The sequence below is a fragment of the Malaclemys terrapin genome, chromosome 15 (assembly GCF_027887155.1).
Source record: "Malaclemys terrapin pileata isolate rMalTer1 chromosome 15, rMalTer1.hap1, whole genome shotgun sequence".
Classification (NCBI taxonomy): Eukaryota; Metazoa; Chordata; order Testudines; family Emydidae; genus Malaclemys; species Malaclemys terrapin.
In genome coordinates, this window is record NC_071519.1 from 5,242,988 (window position 1) to 5,255,669 (window position 12,682).

General features: G+C 49.6%; 1 long non-coding RNA gene and 2 other non-coding genes across 3 annotated transcripts; 1 reads left to right on the forward strand and 2 right to left on the reverse strand.

Annotated features, from left to right (window-relative positions):
* On the reverse strand, positions 1-73 carry TRNAC-ACA (transfer RNA cysteine (anticodon ACA)). Its single transcript has one exon. It is a non-coding gene; the product is annotated as a tRNA-Cys (tRNA).
* A 387-nt stretch (positions 74-460) lies between these two features.
* Positions 461-5,586, reverse strand: LOC128823126 (uncharacterized). Its single transcript, XR_008441678.1, has 2 exons — positions 5,481-5,586; positions 461-1,844 (listed from the first exon to the last, which is right to left on the reverse strand). It is a non-coding gene; the product is annotated as an uncharacterized LOC128823126 (long non-coding RNA).
* A 3,017-nt stretch (positions 5,587-8,603) lies between these two features.
* Positions 8,604-8,675, forward strand: TRNAG-UCC (transfer RNA glycine (anticodon UCC)). The gene has a single exon. It is a non-coding gene; the product is annotated as a tRNA-Gly (tRNA).
* Positions 8,676-12,682: the final 4,007 nt, after the last annotated feature.

Consider the following 12,682-nt stretch of genomic DNA (forward strand, 5'->3'; position numbering starts at 1 on the left):
AGGGAGCACCTGGATTTGAACCAGGGAATCTCCTGATCTGTAGTCAAATGCTCTACCACTGAGCTATACTCCCTATGATAATGCATTGTTGGACATACTCATCTTGTGGATTATGAAGGATACACCCAATTTCAAAAGGTTTTTCTTCTATTCAGAGACATGGGTGGTTTTAAAAATGGCAGTTCATTAAATTTAATATATGCACATAAACACCACACCTTGCACAATCCCCACACCTGCTTCGGCTCACCAGAGCACAACAACTTTTGAGGGACCACACCCAGCTTCCCAGCTCTGTGCCCTTTAACCTCCTCACCATTGCGCCAATCCATTAAAGGCACAGGGCACATGTAACTTCAACCCATTAATTTCTATATCATTGTTGCCCGCCCTAAAGGGCTCGAGGGGACAACAATGGTCCGTCGCCCGGTGTGCTTGGCACCAATAAAGACACCGAGGGGAGAAAGCAAGCCAAGTTTATTTCAGAGCTCTGAAATGGCACTAGGAGACCAGCATGTCTCAAATCCAGTGCAACAAATACAAACAACTTTTACCTTTTATACTTCAAACTGTTTACATACATCTCTTTGTCTGGCTGTTCCCCCTTACCCCTCCCTTCCAGACAACTGTTACAATAAGCTCTACAGAAGCTTGTGAGAAAACTTTCTCAGTCTTTGCGACCTTGAGTTAGACGCCTGCAAACTAACTACCCCGCTTCTTATCTCTATTATTTCTGCTAGTGTGAGTGAAACTGCAGCCATCTGCTAGAAAGTTGACATTACATTTCTGCTTCAACCTACTTCAGAGCATGTAAGCTGTTAGCATAGAAGTAGGTGAGAGTTCCCAAGATGGAGTCACTGTGGTTCACAGACCCAGAGCAAAAGAGCTTCATCGGCACTTGTGGCCTTCCACTCTCCCGAGTTACCTGGTAGCTATGCCTAGTGGACCCCAACAATCCCTCCTTTGAGAACACTCAACAAACCTTTGTCAGAGTTTTCTCATACTCTAAAGACAGAATGCGATTAAGCTCCATGCAATCAGGATTATCAATGAGAGGGTATAAGGGAACTTCTGGGGTATGGGAGGTACAAATCTTACGTATGAGCACCTTACAGCAAATGAGCAAAAGAACAAGAACAAAACATATCACCACACCTGTGAGCAAGATGCGAACAATGTTTCCCCCTATATCCCCTAGTTCCCCTAAACCAGGTATCCAACCCCAAAGGGAATCCAAAATAGTGGGTTCTCTTTCCTGGGCCTTCCACTGGTTAAAGGCCCGTTCAGCTGACAAGATGTGCTTGTTAATGTCCTGTGAAAACTCTGGGACATAGGTACAACACTCTTCTCCAATAAGGGCACATACAATTACAACAACCCAAATGCCCAGAAGATAAGAAGAATTGTTGACACTAAACAAGTCAAAAAAATAACAAGACCAAATACATAGGCCAGGTCGGCCTTCTGTGAGAAAATAAAACCAATGCTCAGGGTTCTCGCGGGGAGTATGCTGTGACTGTTCAGAGAGATCACAACGCATTCCCAGTGACCCTTACTGTCTTTTGAATAACAGCTTAAGTCCCAAATCGTCGTTAGCAGTCTTCTCTGCAGGCTGGACAGTCCACTGTTCAGGAGCGGGTACTGCTTTTAGTTGAGAGTGATGAATCCAGTTCTTGTGTCCTTCGACCTTTGCCGCTGTATGGGTGACAAGCAGGACGATGTGGGGTCCCTTCCACTTCTCTTGGAGAGGCTCGTCCTTCCAGGTTCACACGAGAACGGAGTCACCAGGCTGCAGGGAGTGGACCGGAGTATCCAGCAGAAGAGGCTGTGAATCTTTGGTATACCTGTGAAGAGAAGAAAGAACAGCAGACAGAGAGCACATGTACTGAGACAAGAAACCACACCCCATCTCCCACTCCCCTGCCAGAACTGGGGTACCATTCATAGGCCATGCTCTTCCAAACATAATTTCGAAGGGACTAAGCCCTATCCTACCCTTAGGGAGAGCACGAACGCCAAGTAACACAAGGGGCAAGGCATCAGGCCACTTGAGAGGCCTCCTGACAGACCTTTGAGAGGTGTCGCTTGAGTGTCTGATTTGTGCGTTCCACTACTCCACTGGCTTGTGGTCGCCAGGGAGTGTGGAGCTTCCAGGGGATTTGCAGAGCACTTGATATCTTTTGAACCACTTGAGATGTGAAGTGTGTTCCATTATCAGATTCCATCCACTGAGGAAGGCCGAAGCGAGGAATGATTTCCTTGACAAACTTAAGAGCCACTGTCTTGGCAGTGTTGTTGCGACATGGGAAGGCTTCAGGCCATCCGCTGAATCGATCCACTAAGACGAGAAGGTATCTGTACCCTTGGGTCCTGGGAAACTCAGTAAAGTCTATTTGCTACACCAATCCTGGGCCTGGGGTAGGTTCCAGGGTGGCTGGTGGCACTGCTACTCCTGGTCGAGGGTTGTTCTTTTGGCAGATTAAACATTCAGCCTGTACCTGTGATGCTAGGGGTTTAAGTCTAGAGGTTAGAAAATCTTTATTCATAAGCTGGGTAAGAGCCTCTCTGCCTGCGTGTGTGGTTTGATGCAGTTTTTGCAACACTGGTCGAAGCAAGCCCTTGGGCAGGAGGATTTTTCCCTCTGTGGAATAAAGCCATCCCTCCTTTTCCTGGAGACCGAGACTGTCAGCCAGGTTTCTGTCCTCTTGGGAGTAGTGAGGAGCTGCAAACTCACCCACTGATGGGATGAGGGCATGCATTTGGGCATTCTCCTCAGTTGCTGATTTCAGGGTAGCAGCTCGCTTAGCTTCCCTGTCTGCTCTGGCATTGCCCTTGGTTACATCTTGATCTTCCCTTTGATGGGCTTTGCAATGCACCACTACTACTGCTGAGGGGAGTTGTACCGCTTCTAAAAGCCGGAGAATTTGAGACCCATGCTTGACCGGAGAGCCTTGGGCTGTTAGCATTCCCCTTTGCTTCCACAAACCAGCGTGAGCATGCAATACCCCAAAAGCATACTTTGAGTCAGTAAAGATATTAACCCGTTTGTCTTTTGCCAGCTCGAGTGCACGAGTCAGGGCCACTAGTTCAGCAAGCTGGGCAGATGTTCCTGCCGGTGAACTCTCAGCTTCCACGGTATCATGAAGAGACACAACAGCATAACCAGCCCTCCTTTGCCCATCCACAACAGTACTACTTCCATCTATATACCATTCCAAGTCAGCATTTGAGAGTGGCTGATCTTTTAGATCTGGGCGGCTAGAGTACTGAACATCTATGATTTCTAAACAGTCATGTTCCTGCTTTTCTGTCTCTGGTAGCAGGGTAGCTGGATTAAGGGAGGGACAGATCTGCAGGGTGACTTCAGGATTCTCTAACAGCTTCGCCTGGTACCGAGCAACCCGAGCCTGTGTGAGCCAAAGACCACCCTTAGTGTCCAGCAAGGCTCGGACCATATGGGGAACATACACTTGCACAGTTCCTCCCAGTGTCAGCTTCTCAGCTTCCCCAAGCACTAGAGCAGTAGCTGCGACCGCCTGCAAACAGGCTGGCCGTCCCTTTGAAACTTGATCCAGTTGTTTAGAAAAGTATGCCACAGGACGCTTCCAGGCACCTAATAGCTGGGTAAGCATTCCCAAAGCTACCCCTTTTCATTCATGCACATACAGTTGGAACGGCTTAGATATATCGGGCAAACCCAGGGCTGGAGCTTCCATTAGCTTCCTTTTCAAGATTTTAAATGCCCTGTCCGCTTCTGGGGACCAGTGAAAGGGGTCATGATCCGCTCCCTTAACACATTCATACAGAGGTTTAGCCCACAGTCCAAACTCTGGAATCCATATTCTGCAAAAACCTGCCATGCCCAGGAATGCCCTAAGCCATTTACGGTTGCTGGGGATGGGAACTTGGCAGATAGCCTCCTTCCTTTCGTTTGAGAGCTGTCTCTCTCCCTGCCTGATGTGAAATCCCAGATATTGAACCTCTGAAAGAGCAAATTTGGGCTTTGCTTTGAGATACCCTGTATCCTCGCAGTCCAATAAAGTTTAGGAGACTCTCAGTAGCTCTGAGACAAGGGCTTAGACCCACAGCAGCAATTAACAAATCATCTACATATTGCAGCAGGAGGGCTCTGTCTGAATTATCCCACTCCTCCAAGTCTCTGGCCAAAGCCTGTCCAAACAGAGTGGGGGAATTTTAAATCCCTGGGCCAATACTGTCCAGCAAAGCTGCCTTTTAACCCTTCGTTTGTCTTCATTATGCCTTGCAGTATTTTGCAGATCTCACAGTTGCTTGGGCACATTCAGGCCCCCCTTTCTCTTGGTTGTCAGCCAAGTCTTGGCTGTGAACACTGTCCTTGGATGAGCCAGCATGACTGAGCTGCTAGCTGTATTTTCCTCTCAGTTAACTCATTCTGTTCTCTTTTTCCTCTTCCTTTCTTGCTTCTTCTAACTTACAAAGGAACCTTCCACTCTTCACTTATACACCTTTTCTCGAACCATTAACACATACACATTGCCATCATACATCTTTCCCGTAACATAACTTCTGTACAGAACTTTGAAGCAACAAACCAGGACGAGCACACCCACTTCTGAGGATTCCACTCTGTACAACCTCTGGTATCCAATAGCTTTTCTTTTTAAACCTTAAATGCCTTCTCTGTGTTCATCCTTAGCCTTGGCTATAACCTGATTCCGCTCTACTTCAGGCAACAGGGTTCTCATAAGTATATTGCAATCATCCCAGTCAGGCTTATGGCTAGCCAGACACCCTTCAAAGATAGAAATGAACTTGCTTGGATTCGTTGAGAATTCTCCTGCCTCTGCCTTAAAAGCAGCCAGATGTACAGGGTTAAAAGGTACATGCGAGTATACAGACACTATCTGTGCTGGCCATTCTTGTGTTCCTGGACGGGCTACCACACTCTCAGTAATCAACGGATACAATCCCACGGGGGGGGGGGGGTACTCTCTGAAGCCTGTGGGGGTGGAGGAGCCGAAGGGGACACCGATTCTGGCATTACAACAGTGGGAGGGTTCTGGGGTTTAGCAGCCGTCACTACCGAGCCTGTCGGAGTCAAATGGCACTTGAGCAAAATATCAGTCCTATTTCTTAACACCATAAACGTATACGCATAGAGATGTTCATTCCATTTACCTGTTCTCTGACAGAACAAAAGCAATTGAAGGATCGTGTTGTAATTAAGTGATCCTTCCGGTGGCCACCTTTCTTGGCACTCTAGCTGGTACTGAGGCCAATCAACTGTACAGAACCTTTTCAATTTACTTTTAATCAACTGATCAGATCCAAACACCTTCCAGTTCACCAGAATGCATTCTAAAGGTGTACACTGTACCCTGCCGGCTGTACTCTGTCCCTGCCCCATACCAAGGGAGACTCTGGGCGTCCCCAGGTCACAACAGGCAGACACTGGGCGTCCCCAGGTCACAACAGATAAGTCCCCACTGGACTGTTCCTACCTTATCCAAGGGTCCGGTTCTGCACCGTCACCGTCGCCCTATCAACGGGACCGGTTCCCCACCGTCGCCCGCAGCTGCTTCTCCACTGTCTGTGTGCGTTGCACCGTTGTGCCCTCTGGGGTCGAGCAAACCACGTCTCTGCCGAGGCCCCCGATGAAGTCACCGGCGAGCTCTGGGCGTCGGTCATCGTCGTAATCCGTCGGCCACCAGGAGGGATCCGGGCAAGGCTAAATTTCAGCCTCGAGCCCACCCAGGGACGCCAAAACTGTTGCCCGCCCTAAAGGGCTCGAGGGGACAACAATGGTCCGTCGCCCGGTGTGCTTGGCACCAATAAAGACACCGAGGGGAGAAAGCAAGCCAAGTTTATTTCAGAGCTCTGAAATGGCACTAGGAGACCAGCATGTCTCAAATCCAGTGCAACAAATACAAACAACTTTTACCTTTTATACTTCAAACTGTTTACATACATCTCTTTGTCTGGCTGTTCCCCCTTACCCCTCCCTTCCAGACAACTGTTACAATAAGCTCTACAGAAGCTTGTGAGAAAACTTTCTCAGTCTTTGCGACCTTGAGTTAGACGCCTGCAAACTAACTACCCCGCTTCTTATCTCTATTATTTCTGCTAGTGTGAGTGAAACTGCAGCCATCTGCTAGAAAGCTGACATTACATTTCTGCTTCAACCTACTTCAGAGCATGTAAGCTGTTAGCATAGAAGTAGGTGAGAGTTCCCAAGATGGAGTCACTGTGGTTCACAGACCCAGAGCAAAAGAGCTTCATCGGCACTTGTGGCCTTCCACTCTCCCGAGTTACCTGGTAGCTATGCCTAGTGGACCCCAACATCATTCCTAAAGAATTCCAGTCTGACCAGAAACAGAGAACTCCCAGGAGTATCAGCCACACCCCTGTGCCCTGTAGCAGAGGGGGGCTCTGGCAATGGGTAGGGCCCATAGTGCATAGGTCACTTTTTATATTTTGCACACTTGTGGTTCAGTGGGAGAATTCTTGTCTCTCATCCAGCAGGCCCGGGCTTAATTCATGGCCAGGGCAGACCTGAGTTTTATGCTTAGATGTAGAAATTGCAGAATTTAAGCTTGAAATATGGGCCAGTTTTCCCCCGTAGCATTTCACATCTTTACATCCAAACACGATGACTTTCTGCATGATCTGGCCTCGTTTAACCTTAAGATGTTGGGGTTCATGTAGGACTCACTGGGTAAAATTCTCTGGACTGTTAGGCAGCAGGTCAGATCAGATGTTCACAGAGGTTTAACCTGCCTTTAAAATCAATGAATAAACACAAAATATGGTGTTAAATTAATCCTCAGAAGCTGCTTTTCCCATAGCCAGATCCTCAGCAAAGTGCAATCCAATCACTGTTGGGCCTGGGCACTTCTTGATCCTCAGGTGATTACATGCACCCAGGGTGGTATGGAACTCTACACCCAGCATGTCATCAGTTATAGAGGGGAAAAGAAAAAAAACTGGGGGTTGTTAATTGGCTTATAGCTTGTTTAACACTTCTTTAACACAGGTACTTTGTACACTAAATAAAAATAAATAGAATCTGCTTAAAATCTGCTTGCTTTCTCTAACAGGCACACCCTGTGTTACTGCCATTATCTCCTCTATTTTAGTTAATTGTTTTTCACTCCACTAAAAATGTAATTACTTAATTTTAACATATGTGACTCTTTTATTAAGAACAGTAATTTATTTTTCTAATTATTTTGGCATTTATGTTTGTCGAACACAATCATGTATGTGACTCACTAACATTTGACTCCGTCATTGCTATTAGTATATTTGGAACTACGTTTATTTTCATAGGAATTAAGTTATTTTACAGATATAACTAAAAATACAATTTTCACCCTAACCCTAAGCTATTATAAGAGACCATTGCATGTTAAGTGGCCTGTTAATGCCTCTCCAGTCAAAGGGGCGTTAGTGGGTTACAGACTATTGTCTCTTAGAACTCCGGGTAAAGGGAACTGGAGCGAGGACTCCGATCCTTTCCCTATCCGATTCCACCAGGGTCGTGCAGAAGCCAGGAAAGTTCCCCACAATAGCAGGACCATTCCCCCATTTACATAATTGGCATCATGAACAGGATACTGTCTGTAGGCTCCACCCCATTAGTTGACTGGTTGCGTTCTGGTAGCACTGTCCAGGTCTGGTTGATAACCCTACAATGGTGGAATAGAAGAACTACAGATCCAGTTTGCTGAACTTCAATGCAAATTATCGGACAAGGCTGGGGCATTACGACAAGCTAGATCTGAGCAGAGAGAAGTTTTATTGTCAGCCAGTGCGGTAATGGACCTCAGCTTGCCCCCCCCCAGCCCCTGAAAACTCAGGGCAGGGCTGAGGATTTCTCCTTTCACTCCCACTGCCGTGTGTAGGGATCCTAGGGGGGTTTCTAGACCAGCATTTTGAACTGAATTGGGGAAACCAGCCTTTCATAACAGAATGCTCAAGTTCAGATTATTTTTTAAACATTTGTTTCATATGATTTAATCCTTCAACCCTAGTGTCACAATCGATACAATTGTATCAGACTTGTAGGTTCCCAAGGGTAAAACTGAACAGCTCTTCAAATACGAATGAGGGGAGATCAATCATTCGTCAGTCACGCCGAGAGGAATCCTTATGTCCTGGCGCTTTCGTGGGGCCATTTCCTTTCCCTTCTTTTGGTGAAAAGTTTTGTTATTTTGCACAAAAACTTTATTCCCCCAGGAGCAGGGGCTGCCACATGTACCACACACCCAGAGAAGGGGGCAGACAACCTGACTGACAACCCCACAGACTGGAATCAGCAGCAGCAACGAACCCCGCTGTACACAGCAGGAACTCACACAAACGTTTACTTTCACAGGAGCTGTCTCCACTAAGGTTTGTCATTCTGGTGATTTATCTTCATTCCCCTTCTTGGAGGGGAGGGGTGGGTGACCCCTCACCCTGGGATGTAGCACCTCCCTCTCCACATTTCAGCCACTCTGGGAGCCTCTCTCTGCTTAGAGCTGACAGGTTGCCGCCTTCCCATTCATCTTGCTCACTAGCTTTGCAGGAGTGTGTCATTTTGCTAGTACATGTGACACCTGGGAGAATGCATTTTGCCAGATGCATTGGTGGTATAGTGGTGAGCATAGCTGCCTTCCAAGCAGTTGACCCGGGTTCGATTCCCGGCCAATGCAGTGATGTGTTTTTTCCTTGTTTGGAATTGGTTTAATTTCAGTCACATTGTGCTCTAATCACATTGTCAACACAAGTGTCAGAGGATTTATGTCCCAAATTCCAGCAAGTCATTAAAGACACAGTGAGGGGATGCAAGGAACAGGGCTAGAGAGGGAGTAGTAGGAGTCATCCTTGTGTCCTAGAGCCCTGCGCAGATACACAATTCGTATCCACAATTTGCAAAAATTGTCTGCAGATTTGCAGGGATGCACCAGTGACGTGGGGTTGTCCCAAACCCCTGACCACCAACCATCCTCCACTTCTCCCCAGAGACTTCCTGCCCCACTGCCCGCTCCACCCCAGATAGCCGCAGATTTACAGGGCTCTACGTGTGCCATTTGAGAAAATCAGAAACCGTGGGGACATGCATCTGTATCTCCTTCTCTTCAGTCACGAGGAGTCTGGTGGCACCTTAAAGACTAACAGATAAATCGTGGGTAAAAAGCCATGACTGCATGCATCTTCAGGTGACTCCATGCATATGAAGAAGTGGGATTTTTACCCACGAAAGCTTATGCCCAAATAAAACTGTTAGTCTTTAAGGTGCCACCAGACTCCTTGTTGTTTTTGTGGCTACAGACTAACACGGCTACCCCCTGATACTTGTCTTCAGTGTTATAATTCCAGCTATCGGAGGTGTTTGTATCTTGCTCATGCATGATGGGGAGAAAGTGGAAATATAAAGGTAAGCAGAAGATCACGGTTAAGCCAAACATTTCAAAATAATAATAGAAAGGGGGGAAAGCAAAGGCTCAGGTATATTGAGATTCCACTGCTAGTTGAACTCAGATTGCTAGAAGCAAAGTTCAGACTGTTACACTGTAGCCTATAATTTAATCTTTATTATATTGAACAGGAACAGGGGGCACTTACAGGCCTGTATCAGCTGTAAAACGTTAGCTTCAGCAAGTTAGCGGAAGTGTGGTAGGCCTGTGACTCTTGCCACAGATACATGGCCTGACAGCTACCCTCAGATTTAGGGGAACTAGGAATAGCTTGCTCCATAGCAGGAGTTGGGAACTGTCAGTACCAGACAGGAACATTGACGTGACCCTGGGCTTGGACATTTTAGGTTAGAATCGTTGGCAGATGTCAAACCACCAACTTGTCTGAGCAATAGGTGGTGTGGGTGATAATGAGTTAAACAGCATCAATATGTTAACCTATCGGCTAGGTGCACCCCAGTATTGTGAGGGGGAGGAAATTAGATTTGGATGTGGAAGGCTGGGCACGAGAATGAATATTCATGGCCGCGCTCAGGCCCTATAACAGGGCAAACCACCGTGTTGAGGGTGTTTGCTTTGCATCCTCTGACCTTTCAGCTCTATTGTTAGCTACCATCAATCTTGGGCATTGAGGAACCTGGACCGTTGAGCAGGCCTTTGTCTCTCACCTTAAGGAAGTGTGTGAGTACGTAAGTCCAAGTTCATATGCAAACAATGACACCACCGATATCCCCAATCCTGGATTCTTGCTGTCTATGCCTGTGGTTTGGAGCTTTTCTGTCTTTTATACTGATTCTAATAAAAATCACTGTGGCTTTGCTTTGCCCTCAGTGTTAGCATCCTCGCCATACCCCTGGAAGGTGTGTAGCCTGATAGTGAGCTGTGTAGCCTGAACCCGAGACAAGAATCCTACTACCCTCAGCTTATTAGTTAGGATCAATTGGCAATCAGTGCAAGAATTAACCATTCAAATGGGTCAGGCAAAAATGCCATAGGAAATCTGCTACTTCCCCTCTTGCTGAACACCTGTGATGAGCAGGATTGAGTTGGGACAACCTCCTGGCTTCAGCCACTGAGTGTTTCTTTGTGCTCCTGATCCCTTTCTCTCCCCTTCCCCCGTATTTCTCGCCTTCACTCTCTCTGCTGTTCCCCTCCTGCTCTCTCGTCCCCTGCACTCTCTCAGGAACTCGTCCCACAGCATTTGGAAAAGCCAGAGACTCTATAATCCGCACAAGTAGGAGGGGATGTGACCCAGTTCATAACCACTCACCAGGAGAAAATGAGCCTTTATGTGACTCTATTTCACACAATGCACACTCAACCTGTGGAACTCCTTACCAGGGGATGTTGTGAAGGTCAAAACTATAACTGGGTTCAGAAAACAATTGGATAATTTCCTACGGGATAGGTCCATCGATGGCTATTAGCCAGTGATGATCAGGACTGCAGCCCCATGCTCTGAGTGGCCTCAGCCTCTAGCTGCCAGAAGCTGCGAGCGGATGACAAGGGAAATGATTTTGTCTGGATATGTTACTGGCCACAGCAATAAAGTGAGTGGCTGCAAATCCCTTTTCAGAGCCCAGGCACACAGAGGAATCATGGGGCTCTTTGTTCCTTAGGCCCTGGCACCAGCAAGTGGCTGTTTTGGTTCATAAAGCTTTAGCAAAGACGTGTTATCTCCCTGGGAGGGAGCCGCGAGCGAAACCAAACCAACCAACCAACCAAAAAGATCAAGATTGAAATGTTTTCCAGGTTCCTCAGTCCCAACCTGCCTCTTGTTTGGCCGCCGATGCAGCTCCATCCCTCTGCCCCCCAGTAGATGCTGATTCCCTTAGCCCCAGCTGGGCAGGATGTGAAGCCCTGTCACTCTGCATTGCCTAGTTCCCCTAACTCTGAGGGACTTCAGCTCCTCTGTGTCCCCAGGGACCCTCCACCCCGCTCCCGACCAAACTCCCACATTGCAGGGGGCTGGGTCCCTGTTTGCCTTTGCTCTCTGTCTAGCCCAGTCCAGGCCAAGGGTCATGGATTCTTCCTAAAAGGAGGGGGGGCACTACGCCCCTGCCCCTCCTCTTCCCCCTGAGGCCCTGCACCCAGCCAAGCCGGAAGCCAGAGCCAGGCCGGGGAGCCCGGCTTGCTCCACCTGCCCAGGAGGTGACGAGAGCAGCCCTGGCCTGTGTCCCCTTCCCCTGGGCCCCCCTGCTCCTCACAGCTGCTCGTGTGGCTCTTAGCCTGACCTGAATCCAGGGTGCGGGCTGGGGCAGGGGGTTGGGGTGCAGGAGGGCGTGCAGGGGTTGGGCTCTGGGAGGAAGTTAGGGTGCAGGAGGCGGGCTCTGGGCTGGGGCAGGGGGTTGGGGTGCAGGAGGAGGTGTGGGGGTCGGGTTCTGGGAGGGAGTTAGGGTGCAGGGGGCGGGCTCTGGGCTGGGGCAGGAGGTTGGGGTGCAGGAGGAGGTGCGGGGGTCGGGTTCTGGGAGGGTGTTAGGGTGTAGGCTGGGGCAGGGGGTTGGGGTGCAGGAGGAGGTGTGGGGGTCGGGTTCTGGGAGGGAGTTAGGGTGCAGGGGGCGGGCTCTGGGCTGGGGCAGGAGGTTGGGGTGCAGGAGGAGGTGCGGGGGTCGGGTTCTGGGAGGGAGTTAGGGTGTAGGCTGGGGCAGGGGGTTGGGGTGCAGGAGGAGGTGTGGGGGTCAGGCTCTGGGAGGAAGTTAGGGTGCAGGGGGCGGGCTTTGGGCTGGGGCAGGAGGTTGGGGTGCGGGGGTCAGGTTCTGGGAGGGAGTTAGGGTGTAGGCTGGGGCAGGGGGTTGGGGTGCAGGAGGGCGTGCGGGAGTTGGGCTCTGGGAAGGAGTCTGGGTGCAGGGGGTGGGGTCTGGGCTGGGTCAGGGGGTTAGGGTGCAGGAGGGGGTGCAGGCATCAGGCTCTGGGAAAGAGTTAGGGTGCGGGCTGGGGCAGGGGTTTGGGGTGCAGGAGGAGGTGTGGGGGTCAGGCTCTGGGAGGAAGTTAGGGTGCAGGGGGCGGGCTTTGGGCTGGGGTAGGAGGTTGGGGTGCAGGGGTCGGGTTCTGGGAGGGAGTTAGGGTGTAGGCTGGGGCAGGGGGTTGGGGTGCAGGAGGGCATGCGGGGGTTGGGCTCTGGGAGGGAGTCTGGGTGCAGGGGGCGGGGTCTGGGCTGGGGCAGGGGGTTGGGGTGCAGGGGTCGGGTTCTGGGAGGGAGTTAGGGTGTAGGCTGGGGCAGGGGGCTGGGGTGCAGGAGGGCG